This window comes from Protopterus annectens, chromosome 6.part0 (assembly GCF_019279795.1).
Source record: "Protopterus annectens isolate FY-2018-M chromosome 6.part0, PAN1.0, whole genome shotgun sequence".
Lineage (NCBI taxonomy): Eukaryota > Metazoa > Chordata > Ceratodontiformes > Protopteridae > Protopterus > Protopterus annectens.
This window is the reverse complement of record NC_056737.1, coordinates 1144803466-1144816000: the sequence shown is the minus strand read 5'-3', so window position 1 is coordinate 1144816000 and position 12535 is coordinate 1144803466. Positions and strand designations below refer to the sequence as shown.

Genomic DNA, 12535 nt, shown 5'->3' with positions numbered 1-12535 from the left:
TAGGTTCATAGGTTCATAGGTTCATACTAGGCTATCTGCCCGAGGGCATTTACAAGCCTAGCCCATAGTTTTGTGGCTTACGCCACCCCTTTAGTATGGGGAACTATACCCATTATTTTGCTGTGCCTCTGTTGAGCAGTGACACTGAGGTAATCCCTGGGGTATATCTGCGATCTCCCATCCATTGGTCAAGATTTCTCTTGAACAAGGCCAGCGAGGTGCTCTGCCTCACATATACCGGGATTTTATTCCACAGCATAGGGAGTCTTTGGGTGATGAATCTATCCCTCCAGCACGCCCTATTAATAGCCGTGGTCGAGGTTTAAGTCTCCGCCCTTGTGGCTCTGACGGATCTAGATTTTTGAGGTGAAGCATATTCATCAAATCTGGGTTTGACATGGCCTTGTATGTTAGGCAAAGGTCACCTCTGAGCAAGTGCGACTGAATAGAGCTGGAGTTCTTTCAGTCGGGCAGCATAGGACAGATGTTTGAGACCCTTTATCCTTTGGTGAGGAACTTTGTGGCCTCTCCAGCTGCTGCAAGTGTCGGGTCAGATACATTCGAATGGGGCATTGTACTCAATCATTGGTCTGATGAGTGATGAGTATAGGGAGACTATGACCTCCTTGATCTAGATGAGAATCCCTTCATGATAAGGTGGGCAATGTAGAAGGTCTTCCTAACTACTTTAGCTACATGGGTGTCGAATGACAGACTACTATCAACCTGGGTCCCCAGGTCCCTGATAACTTCTTCTGTACTCAGTGGATTGCCACCTATTTGGTAGCTAGGGGTAACCTTGTTTTTCCGAAGGGTATGACTATGCATTTTTTGGCATTTAACTTTAGGCCATGGCTCTGGCACCAGTTATCCGTTTCTGTGAGACCCTTCTGAAGGATATCTGTGTCAGATGTGTACTATGGCGCCCAGTTTGCAGTCATCTGCAAACTTTGTCAGCCATAACCCTCCTGTGTTTGCTTGTACTGAAAAGTAGATGCCAAACAAGAGTGGGCCCAGGACTGAGCCCTGTGGTACACCACTTGTGACAGGCTTTGAGTCTGACATGGCGCCAGCAACTCTGACCCTGTGGGTTCTGTCACTCAGCCAGTTTGCAACCCATCTTGTGATGTATGGGTTAACATTTAAGCTGATGAGTTTTCAATGATACCGAGTGGGTATTGTATCAAAGGCCTTCGCCAGATCGAGGTAGGCTGTATGGACTGCCTTTCCCTCATCAATGGCTTTGGTGACTGTTTCAAAAGTCAACCAAGTTTAGAAGGCATGATCTGCCTTTGACAAAGCCAAACTGGGATGGGTCCAAAGTCTGCAAATTCCTATGTCTTTATTTATGAGGTCCATTATGATCCTCTCCATGGCTTTGCAGATAAGGCTTGTCAAGCTAATGGGCGGTAATTTCCAGGGTCGGTGGAGGCACCGCCTTTGTGAAGTGGGACCACAGTTGCAGTGCGCCACTCCTAATGTATCCAGAGGTAAGACTATGATTAAACAGCTGTCCTAGCTGTGGGTTTAATTCCTCGTTGAGTTCGTGGAGCACACAGCCGGGGACACCATCAGGTCCCATGGATGCTGTGTTTTTTGCTTTGGAGAGAGCAGTTCTCACTTGGGCGTTGGAGATGTTTGGGGGGCTGCAATCGCTTGGTATAGATATCTCTCCTTTTCCTCTCTCAATTTTTGTAATAAGATCCTGTATATTTGTTATCAAAGTCTGAATCTCTCTTTTGAGGCTGGAATCTTGGTTGCTGGATTTAGTGAAGCTCATGATGAATTCTTTTAGACGAGGAGAAATTATCCAGGAATAATTTGACAAGAAAATCTGCCTTTTTTGTTTTTAACTAAATATTATTGTAGATTAAGTTAAGTTCTTTCAAATCATATATGAAGGTATTTTCAATTTTTAGTCTGAAGACAGAATTCCTGTCAGAATAACATTTCTTTAGTGGAGCCGTTGAAATCTGCTGCTACTCAGAGCCCATCTTGGCCATGCCCCCTCTTCTATTGCCATATTGATACACAGAAAATACACAGTTTACATGAAAGAGTTTCATTTATGTTAGAAGATTTATTAAAAAGTGATACAATAGACACTCATTTATATAGGTTTCTCAAGGTAGACTTCCCCTTGCTGCCCTGTATACAAGGGTTACCTAAAATCCATAAGGATGGGCGAAATCCCCCTATGAGGCCTATTGTGGCTGGAAGAGGATGGGTCACAGAGCCCTTCTCACTGTATGTGGAGAAACAACTCAGACCCATTTTAAACACCGAAGTATACCCTCACTGGTGAGATCAGATCATAAACTAATCTCGCTGGAGGTCCTCATCCCGCCTCTACCTGGAAACAAAAAGACCACAGTGAAAAACTTCAAAAGCCGATTTCACACTTCTAAAAAACTAGTGTGGTCTCCTTTAAGGCCCCTGAGCCAGTGGTAAACATTACTCAAACCACTGAATCATTTACAAATGCCTTCTACCAGCACCTACAGGACTGCATGGATCAGGCAATCCCAAACAAAACTAAGACTCTCTGTACCAAAGGCAAGCATCCAGTCTGGTGGACCCCAGCCATAAACAAGCTCTACAACAAAAGGAGGAAGCTACTACAAGATAGAGCAAAATCCTTGAAAGGTAAGACACCTTTGATCATTATAAGTAAAAACTAAGAGCTCTCATAAAATCATCCAAGGCAAATTTTGAGAGAAAAATCACCAAGGACTCTAAAGACAATCATAAGGCCTTCTTTAGCTATGTTAGAAACCTAGGAGGAAACTCCCAGATATGCTCAGAATTAGTTCAAAATTATGTGAAAATTACTGAACCTACACACATTGCTAACATATTACTGGCTGACAGGTTCAGTGCAAACTTCTCCCTCCCCCCAAAGGAGAGATATCTATTCCAGAGGATTGTAGCCCCCAAACATCTCAAACGCCCAGGTGAGAACTGCCCTCACTAAGGCAAAACACAGCATCCATGGGACCGATGGTGTCCCCGCTGTGTGCTTCATGAACTCAACGAGGAATTAAAACCCACAGTTAGGACAGTTGTTTAATCTTAGCCTCACCTCAGATAATGCACTCCAAGGAGTGGCACACGGCCACTGTGGTCCCACTTCATAAGGGCGGTGCCTCCACAGACCCTGGAAATTACCGCCCCATTAGCTTGACAAGCCTTATCTGCAAAGCCATGGAGAGGATCATAATGGAACTCATAAATAAAGACATAGGGAACTTGCAGACTTTGGATCCAACCCAGTTTGGTTTTGTCAAAGGCAGATCCTGCCTTAAACTTGGTTGACTTTTCGAGACAGTCACCAAGGCCATTGATGAGGGAAAGGCAGTCCATACAGCCTACCTCGACCTGGCAAAGGCCTTCAACACAATACCCCACTCAGGTATCATCAAAAAACTCATCAGCTTGAATGTAAACCCATACATCACAAGATGGGTTGCAAACTGGCTAAGTGACAGAACCCAGGGTCAGAGTTGCTGAGCCATGTCAGACTCAAAGCCTGTCACAAGTGGTGTCCCACAGGGCTCAGTCCTGTCCACTCTTGTTCGCATCTACTTTTCTGAAGTACAAGCAAACACAGGAGGGTTATGATGACAAAGTTTGCAGATGACTGCAAACTGGGCGCCATAGTCGAAAACACATCTGACACAGATATCCTCCAGAAGGGCCTCACAGAAACGGATAACTGGTGCCAGAGCCATGGCCTGAAGTTAAACGCCAAAAAATGCATAGTCATACCCTTTGGGAAAACAAGGTTACCCTAGCTACCATATAGGTGGCAATCCACTGAGCACAGAAAAGTCATCAGGATCTGGGGACCCAAGTTGACAGTAGCCTTCGCTTGACACTCATGTTGCTAAAGTAGTTAGGAAAACCTTCTATATCGCCCACCTGATCATGAAGGGATTCACATCTAGATCAAGGGAGGTCATCATCCCCTGTACTCATCACTCATTAGACCTATGATTGAGTACAATGCCCTGCTCGAATGTATCTGACCAGACACCTGCTGCAGCTTGAAAGGCCCCAAAAGTTCCTCACCAAAAGGATAAAGGGTCTCAAAAATATGTCTTATGCTGCCCGACTGAAAGAACTCCAGCTCTATTCAGTCTCATACCGCTTTGCTCAGAGGTGACCTGTGCCTGACATATAAGGCCATGTCAAACCCAGATTTGATGAATATGCTTCACCTCAAAAATCTAGATCCCCAGAACCACAAGGGCGGGAGACTTAAACCTTGACACGTTATAAATAGAATGTGCTGGAGGGACAGATTCATCACCCAGAGACTCCCTATGCTGTGGAACAAAATCCCGGTACATGTGAGGCAGAGCACCTTGCTGGCCTTGTTCAAGAGGAATCTTGACCAATGGATGGGAGATCGCAGATATACCCCAGGGATTACTTCAGTGTCACTGCTTGACAGAGGCACAGAAAAATGATAGGCATAGTTTTTATTCAAACTAAAGGGGTGGCGAAAGCCACATAACTATGGGCTAGGCTTATAAATGCCCTTGGGCAGATAGCCTAGTATGAACCTATGAACCTATGAGGCTGGAATCTTGGTTGCTGGATTTAGTGAAGCTCATGATGAATTCTTTTAGACGAGGAGAAATTATCCAGGAATAATTTGACAAGAAAATCTGCCTTTTTTTGTTTTTAACTAAATATTATTGTAGATTAAGTTAAGTTCTTTCAAATCATATATAAAGGTATTTTCAATTTTTAGTCTGAAGACAGAATTCCTGTCAGAATAACATTTCTTTAGTGGAGCCGTTGAAATCTGCTGCTACTCAGAGCCCATCTTGGCCATGCCCCCTCTTCTATTGCCATATTGATACACAGAAAATACACAGTTTACATGAAAGAGTTTCATTTATGTTAGAAGATTTATTAAAAAGTGATACAACAGACATTCATTGATATAGGTTTCTCAAGGTAGACTTCCCCTTGCTGCCCTGTATACAAGGGTTACCTAAAATCCATAAGGATGGGCGAAATCCCCCTATGAGGCCTATTGTGGCTGGAAGAGGATGGGTCACAGAGCCCTTCTCACTGTATGTGGAGAAACAACTCAGACCCATTTTAAACAAGAGCACCTTCATCCTTAGGGACACAAAGCACTTCCTAATAGATCTATACCAGTATAGTAATTCTGAGGCATCAGATCTTGAATCTTACTTTGTTACATTAGATGTACAGTCCCTCTTTACTGTAATACCCAATGATGTAGGGGTAACATCAGTACAGAGATATCTATACAAACATAGTGAATTGAATCATGAAGAAGTTGACCTCATTAGCTTGTTCTTGGAAACCATCTTAGAGAATAATGCCTTCACTTTTGATGGTGATATCTTCCTACAGCAGGATGGCATGGCTATGGACACTTCATGTGCCAGTAGCTACGCCAACATGTTTATGGCTCTATGGGAAGAATGGATCTATTTGTTAAATTTGTGAAGTTCTATCGATGTTTCATCGATGACCTTTTCTTAGTGTGGAAGGGTCCTGGCAAATATCTGAATGACTTTCTATCAGCATTGAATGAGAGGTTTAGCTATTTGAAGTTTACCATGAACTATTCACACCTGAGGATAGAATACCTAGATGTATTTGTGGAGAGGCTTGGTAATGGGATGATAAATATGGGTGTATATAGGAAGAAATGCTACAGGCGTACATTGCTACCTAGGAGCAGTATGCACCCAGGATACAGCTTTAAGAATATTATCAGGGGACAAGGTATGACAGTGTCCAGATTAAATGCCTCAGATGAAGGTTTTCAATATGAAGTATCCAATCTACAGAACATGCTGACCAACAGAGGTTATACTCAGTTTGAGTTAGACCATAGTTTAGTAGGTCTTGATGAGTTAAGAAGAGATAGGGCAAGACCTTATTTTTCTCCACATATAGATACAGGTAGATTATGTACTGAAACAACAGGTTCAAACAAGTTGAAAATACCCATGTATTTTACCACTGATGTTAAACCTGTTTCAGATATCATTAGGAAAAACTGGACAGTCATCACCACAGACCCACATCATGTTAGGAGTGTTGTTGGGGATGAACCGGCTTTTTGGTTCAAGAATAAGTACAATCTTAAGTGGATACTCTGTCACAATAATGGAGTTGTGAGAGGTCTGGATGGTGAGTTGGGTACATACCCATGCGGGAGTTGCAATTTTTGTGAATATATAAACACTGCTGGTGTTTTTGTACATCCAGAGTCTGGTCGGAGGTTTGAATTCAGGGTTTTTGTGAACCGTCAAACCTCTTATGTAGTCTATTTAGCAGTATATATGTTCTGCCAATCGTTCTACATAGGAAAGACTAATCAGACACTCCGGGAAAGAATGAGGGAACACCTATATAGCATTAGAATTAAATACAATAAAAATGCTTTGTCCAAGCACATAAACACAGCAGGTAGTGAACATCATTTCAAGTTTATGGTTATTGAGGAGATAACCCTGACAGTACATGAGGAGACATGCCACAGAAAGCAAGGAGATTAGGTGGATCCTAAGGCTGAGAGCCAGTAGAGGGAAGGGCCTCAATGAGAGGGCCTCCATTAAACCCATCCTGAAACACAGGAAGCTATCTGTAGCCGTATGACAACAGGTTCAACAGCCTTTTAGAAACTTATATTTTAATAAATGCATAATGGTTTTCTTTGATTATTTGTTTAGTCCAGGGTGCCATTACTCAGTACATTAGGTCTACACTATTCAAATGTATATGGGATTCTGTTTGTGGACATCGATATATGCATATTTTATTGTGTCCTCTGAATTCACTATATTGAGTATGAAGTATCAGTAGTACATATGTAGACTTTAAGTATGTCAGGCTGTTGAACTGTTAATGGGCCTAACTTATGGATACCTATTTGATGTTCATTAGTTTCATTAGCCCTCTTACTTATCTATAGAGCTACCGTCTTGCTAGCTGCAGGGTAGATTTACTGTTATTTAAATACCAGCACTATTATTATACTCCAAGTTACGTAGCCAACCACTGTGATGTACTTGGAAAGAATGAAATGTTGAATAGGTATATGATTTATACGGTAAACACTTTTCACTCACGATTACAGTGTTCTTTCTTTTTTAATTCCTCTGTTTAATGTATAACATGGGAATAATGTGGCTTACTGTATTGCCCATTTAGCATAGGGGCATAAGTTTTACATATTATTGATATCTTGAAATTATCTATAATTTTGAATATTTTAAAATAGCCTGATGGGTTGAAGAATTATTGGGTGTTGCTTTAACTCAGTTCTATATTTTTATTTATTTCAAGAAATAATGATATATGATGCACTCATGCATTTTTATGGTTTACTTTATGCCATAAGTACGTGTGCACATGAATTTAAAGGAAGATTGATTTTCATTAGGATGCAATAGGCTCCGTGTGCACTGCATAGTGCTTCACTGGAGCCACGGAGTTGAAGAGTCTGTGTTTTTAATAGTTAGTACAGTATGGAATTTATAATTTTGATTAGACTGTGAGGCACATATCTATTATTATTTACGACCCAGTTTTAAGCTGTTTTATGCTTGAATTAGGTATATTTCAATATTCAGTATGTATACTGACTGTGGAAAGGGCTGAATAAGCTCCTTTCGGAAGGGATACATGTATTATGTACATTGTTTATCATCCAGTTTGAATTACTCTGTATGTGAAGCAGACAGTAGCTGATACATGTTCCGTATTTTATAGATGATTAGAATGTGCTTCCCTGCTCTCGAATGACATCTGATTTCCATAATGTATACGAACTATGAATTCATGAAAATATTTTCAATATTTAAGTTAGGAAGTAAACCAGGTTTTTAGTTGGTTATTGGATGTGATTTTATTGTTTTTGTTTAACATCAGATTTTATAGTATACATCCACTAGGGGCTTTGAAACAATGTAGCATGAATAGTTAAGCTGTGATGCGATAATTTGTAGCAATTTTGTAACCAGTTTGTTCTATGGTCTGATGAAGCTATTTAGTGAAAGCGCTTACCATATCTAATTAAACGTGGTTTCTTTTTATATTTCATGACAGTGGTTATTTATTTTTTGCCAAGTTTGTGGACTGCATTCATATTTTTCCTTCTGAAAGTAACTAAATCCTACAATAGCTATGGTCATTCCCTATACTCCAAATATCTACATCCTGATATTCCATGCCTCAGAACATATGCAACAACTCCAATACAGCCATATTCAAACAACTTAGGAAACACTTAACCAATGTCTGGCTCTGCTCCTGTGCCAAATCTGGCTAAACACACTATCCCTCTATAACCTTAGCAAGCAGTCCTGCCTTATCCTTAACAAAACATCTACCTCTATTTCTGAATCCTTTTACTTCCTTCCAACCACTCCTTCTATCTGTTTATTCCAGACAGACCCAATCTCAACAACCTACTTCATATTATACTATTTGTCTGCCACCCAACAATTACTATCCATATTATACTAAAGAAATGCTACACTCTGTTGCTCCAAAATGGCTCACTAAATGGCATGCTGCCCAACTGCTTCCAATCAGTCTCTCTCTTGTGCATCAAACAACTGTCTATGCCACAGTTATTCAATATTTACATTGATTTACTTTTACTATCATTCTCTTACAATTGTATTGCTATATTGTTTGTTACATCTGATTTTCACTGTAATTCTCTTGCAATGGTATTGCTATTTGTTTTTTACACTGTATTTGTCTTGTAATAATTGTATATATGTAGTGGAGCTTTTCTCCCTGGGACTCCACTGAAAATGGGCCAAAAGCTCAGTCAGATATTCTTAGTAAACAAATGTAAGTTAAAATAAATAAATAAATAAATGAAACTCTTACCTTCCACAGTCTACCTTCCACCTTTCCACACAGACAGCACTCAACCAAAACTCCTCTCAGTGAAAACATTTAATAAGTTTCTACATTCCACACTCAAAACAAAAATTATCATTTGCATTCACTTATTTTAACTGCTTATAATTCACTGCAACGGGTTTATATCATATATTCGAAGTTTGAAAACTTTGAACGTTAAATAATCAAATTTAAATGTTCGAAGTTTCAAACATTGAGCATGTGATTAAAAAATAAAAAAAAACAAAACTAACTGTTGTAGGCAGGGGGGCAAGCCTCCCTGCACCCCCCACATGCAGGGCTGGGCCTCCCACACCACCCGCTCTTTCAGTATACCAACTCTGAGACCGCACTACAGTGCCGTAAGGGAAATCTTCCCTTTAGTGTGCTATAATGTGGTCTCAGAGTTGGTATATTTAAAAAGCGGGGGGTGTGGGGGGTGCAGGGAGGCTTTCCCCTGCTTACAACAGTCAAGTAAGTTCCCTTTCTTCTTCTTTTTTTAATCATATGTTCGATGTTTGAAACTTCGAACATTTAAATTTGATTATGTAACATTCAAAGTTTTCAAACTTCGAACATATGATATAGACCCCCACAAGTACATTTTGACTATACATTGTTTGTTAAAACACTGTTAAAACATTTATGCAAATCACTCCTTAAGGACATTGGAGTGTTGCTGGACACTGATATCTGAATGCACAGTAATGTACAAATCTTTGTTAATGCATTCAAGGTGAAAAGCTAATGCTAAATCTGCCATACTTGTCAAAAGCATGCCATTATGAGTACGTTAATTCTGGAATGCCAGAATCTACAAGGACTCTTTCTTTAATATGTCACTACAGGTGCATGTCATACTTGGAATGCTGATCTTCAATGCATGCTTTTTTACAGCATGCCTTTGGGGTTATACAGGCTAAGTAGGGCAGGACAAAGTGCAGCCTCACTGAGGAGTATATTCAAACTGAAATTTGTAGAAGGATAAACTAGATCACATGCAGATCACTGGGCCTTAACTTATTGGCATTAAAGCATTATATCCCAAATACAATAATGTGCTTGCACAATGTTTGGACAGATTGAGTTACTGAAACTCATGGGCTAATGGGAATTAATTCAAATAGTAAACAAATAATACATCCTTTTGACCAGGTAACCAGGATAGTAAATAAAGTATAGGATATAGAATTGTCCTAGGTAGACTTTAGTGAGACATCTGTCATGGTACCACATCAAACTTGGAACATATTATATGGTGACAGAATGGTTAAAGCAATGGCTAGAAGAAAGGATGCAGGGGGTAAAAATAAGAAGTTCCTTAGATGAATTAATGGTTACCAGGGGAGTGCTTAAGGGATTAGAACTAAGACAAGTCCTTATCAACGTCTATCTAAGTCACATTGCAGAATGTCTGGAAAGGAAACTTTGACTTTTTCCTTATAGCGTAATGGTATGCAATACAATGATATGTAATACAGAGATACATAAGATGGGACAGAAAAGAGGAAACGTGTTAACATATGGCAGATTAAAATCAATGCAAAAATGCAGGCAATGCATTTATATAGTAGTAACTCATTAAAACACTGGACAGCTATAAAGAATGCAATAAGAATGATAAAGGTAGAAAAGGACCTAGGGAGTGCATACCTATACTCCGACAAGGTTACTTTCATTATGTGTGTTTTGTTCAGTTTTGTTTGATCTGTTTTTTTTTTTTCAAAATTGCATTGAAATATTTGGAGACAGCTAGCAGTGAAATATTTTTTTTCACTTTTCCCCACTGCAGTGTGACCATGGGGTTGGTAGGTATATATAAGTTAAGGGTTGGCCTCCTATATAAGATAGCTTTTCCCTGACATGGGGTGCAAGAGGCTTGCTCTGTACAAAAAAGCATATTTTTCTCTCTTAAATAGAATTTTGAGTTATGGATTCGCACACATACATTTTATATATATATATATATATATATATATATATATATATATATATATATATAAAATCAAAGTGAAAAACAAACTGGTTGCAGTACTGAGAAGAAGACAGTTAAAGATAGACCAGAATTACTTCATTTGAACAGTCTTGAAAGAAAGAAGGCTGAATGCAGTATGACAGAAGCACTTAAGGGCCTCAAAGAAATGTGTAGAGTTCAAGTGAGTATCAGATTTGGAAAAAAAACGAGGTAATGTGAGACAAAAGGTCACAAAGCTTGGCAAAGCAGACAGCTTTATGTAAACACACGACAGTATTTTTTACAGAAGAAAATGCTGGCTGATTGGAATAGTCTTACTAAAGAGGCTGTAGAGACAAAAGCAGTGGGAATTCAGTAAGGTATGGGACAGACATATCACAGTTTGTATGAGGAACTAAGATACTGTTTAAGTAGGTCTTACAGCCTTTTCAGGAGTTACAGAAATGAACAGCCTCGCTCTGTGTAATATAGTAGGACACTGTAGTATGCCATCCTTTCATATACTAGAAAGGTTGAATTTGTAAGGATTTGCAGTTGTATTTTGGTAGAGTTATTCCATTTAAGTGAGTAGAATGGAAAACCCAATACAGCACAGAAAGAATTGGTGCAGTAATAAAAAGCATACAGAAATAACTGGTACACTAATAAAAAGCCTTCCTGTTTGCACTGTTGAGTCATACTGAAGTGTATCTTTTGGTGTAACCGGTATTAAGAAGCATTACAGCTTCACATTTGCCATAGTTACCTCCATAGTACTATTATATATTCACTATATATTTTGTGATGCAAAATTAAATTACTCATCTGACACTAGAAGATAGGTTATGTTACAACTATGGCATAGCTGTCACTGACCGTGATGGGGACACAAGCCAGATGCACGCCTGCTGTAGTCATTCAGCCAGCACATGTAGCTGAGCTTCAGTTTTTGTGTTTTGAAATGCTAACAGGAATGCTATGCATACTTCATGAAGCTTGGGTTCATCTTACTGAGTTACAGACCTGATACACAGTTTTTACCATATGTTATAAAGCTCTGCTTTCATGACTAATTTAAAATACTCAGGAGTTTTGTCTAGATCACGATTTTATAAGGTCTTCTGCAGGGCATTCCTCTCCTTGTCCTAACTGATTCTATGAATCAATGGTTCTGAATGTGAAGACAGACTGAACGACTTAAATTTGTTCATCCGCAATGAAATAAAATCTTTATGGATACAATTATATGTAAAGTACCCAATGGTAACAGTAGGCTAACAGGCATATACTTCTTCAGGACTTAGGATATGGAAAATTAAAAGTCACATATTTAAACTGATGGATGCTGGTTCTTAAAGCAACTCAGAAAACATTGTTTACAGACGGGGCCATGTCAAAATGGAATGTTGTAAAAGAATATTAATCATGAAAAAGGGGTCTGCAGTATATAAGAGAAGGTAATATGTTAGAAGACAGATTGTGGTTAATTTTGTGTGTGTGTGTGTGTGTGTGTGTGTGTGTGTTTGTTTGAATGGTACACATACAATAAGGTTGTTGCACATTTATACAGACTGCATAGTTCACCAGTCTGAATCTACCAGATGGTTGCATATATATCCAGGGTTGGGTGGGGGTGTTTCAATTATTATAGCTTTATAGAGCATT

The 12535-nt window shown here is 39.4% G+C and overlaps 1 protein-coding gene across 4 annotated transcripts in view; it reads left to right on the top strand.

Moving 5' to 3' along the window:
- The window catches only part of UPP2 (uridine phosphorylase 2), a 344136-nt gene that overhangs the window by 160564 nt on the left and 171037 nt on the right, over window positions 1–12535 (top strand). Inside the window, exon 1 of one of the 4 annotated variants that reach the window (XM_044074767.1) lies at window positions 12026–12327. The exons of the other annotated variants lie outside the window; for them this stretch is intronic. The gene's annotated coding sequence lies outside the window, so the exon portion shown is untranslated. Of the gene's footprint in view, window positions 1–12025; window positions 12328–12535 lie in introns of those variants that run through there. 4 annotated transcript variants of the gene reach the window in all.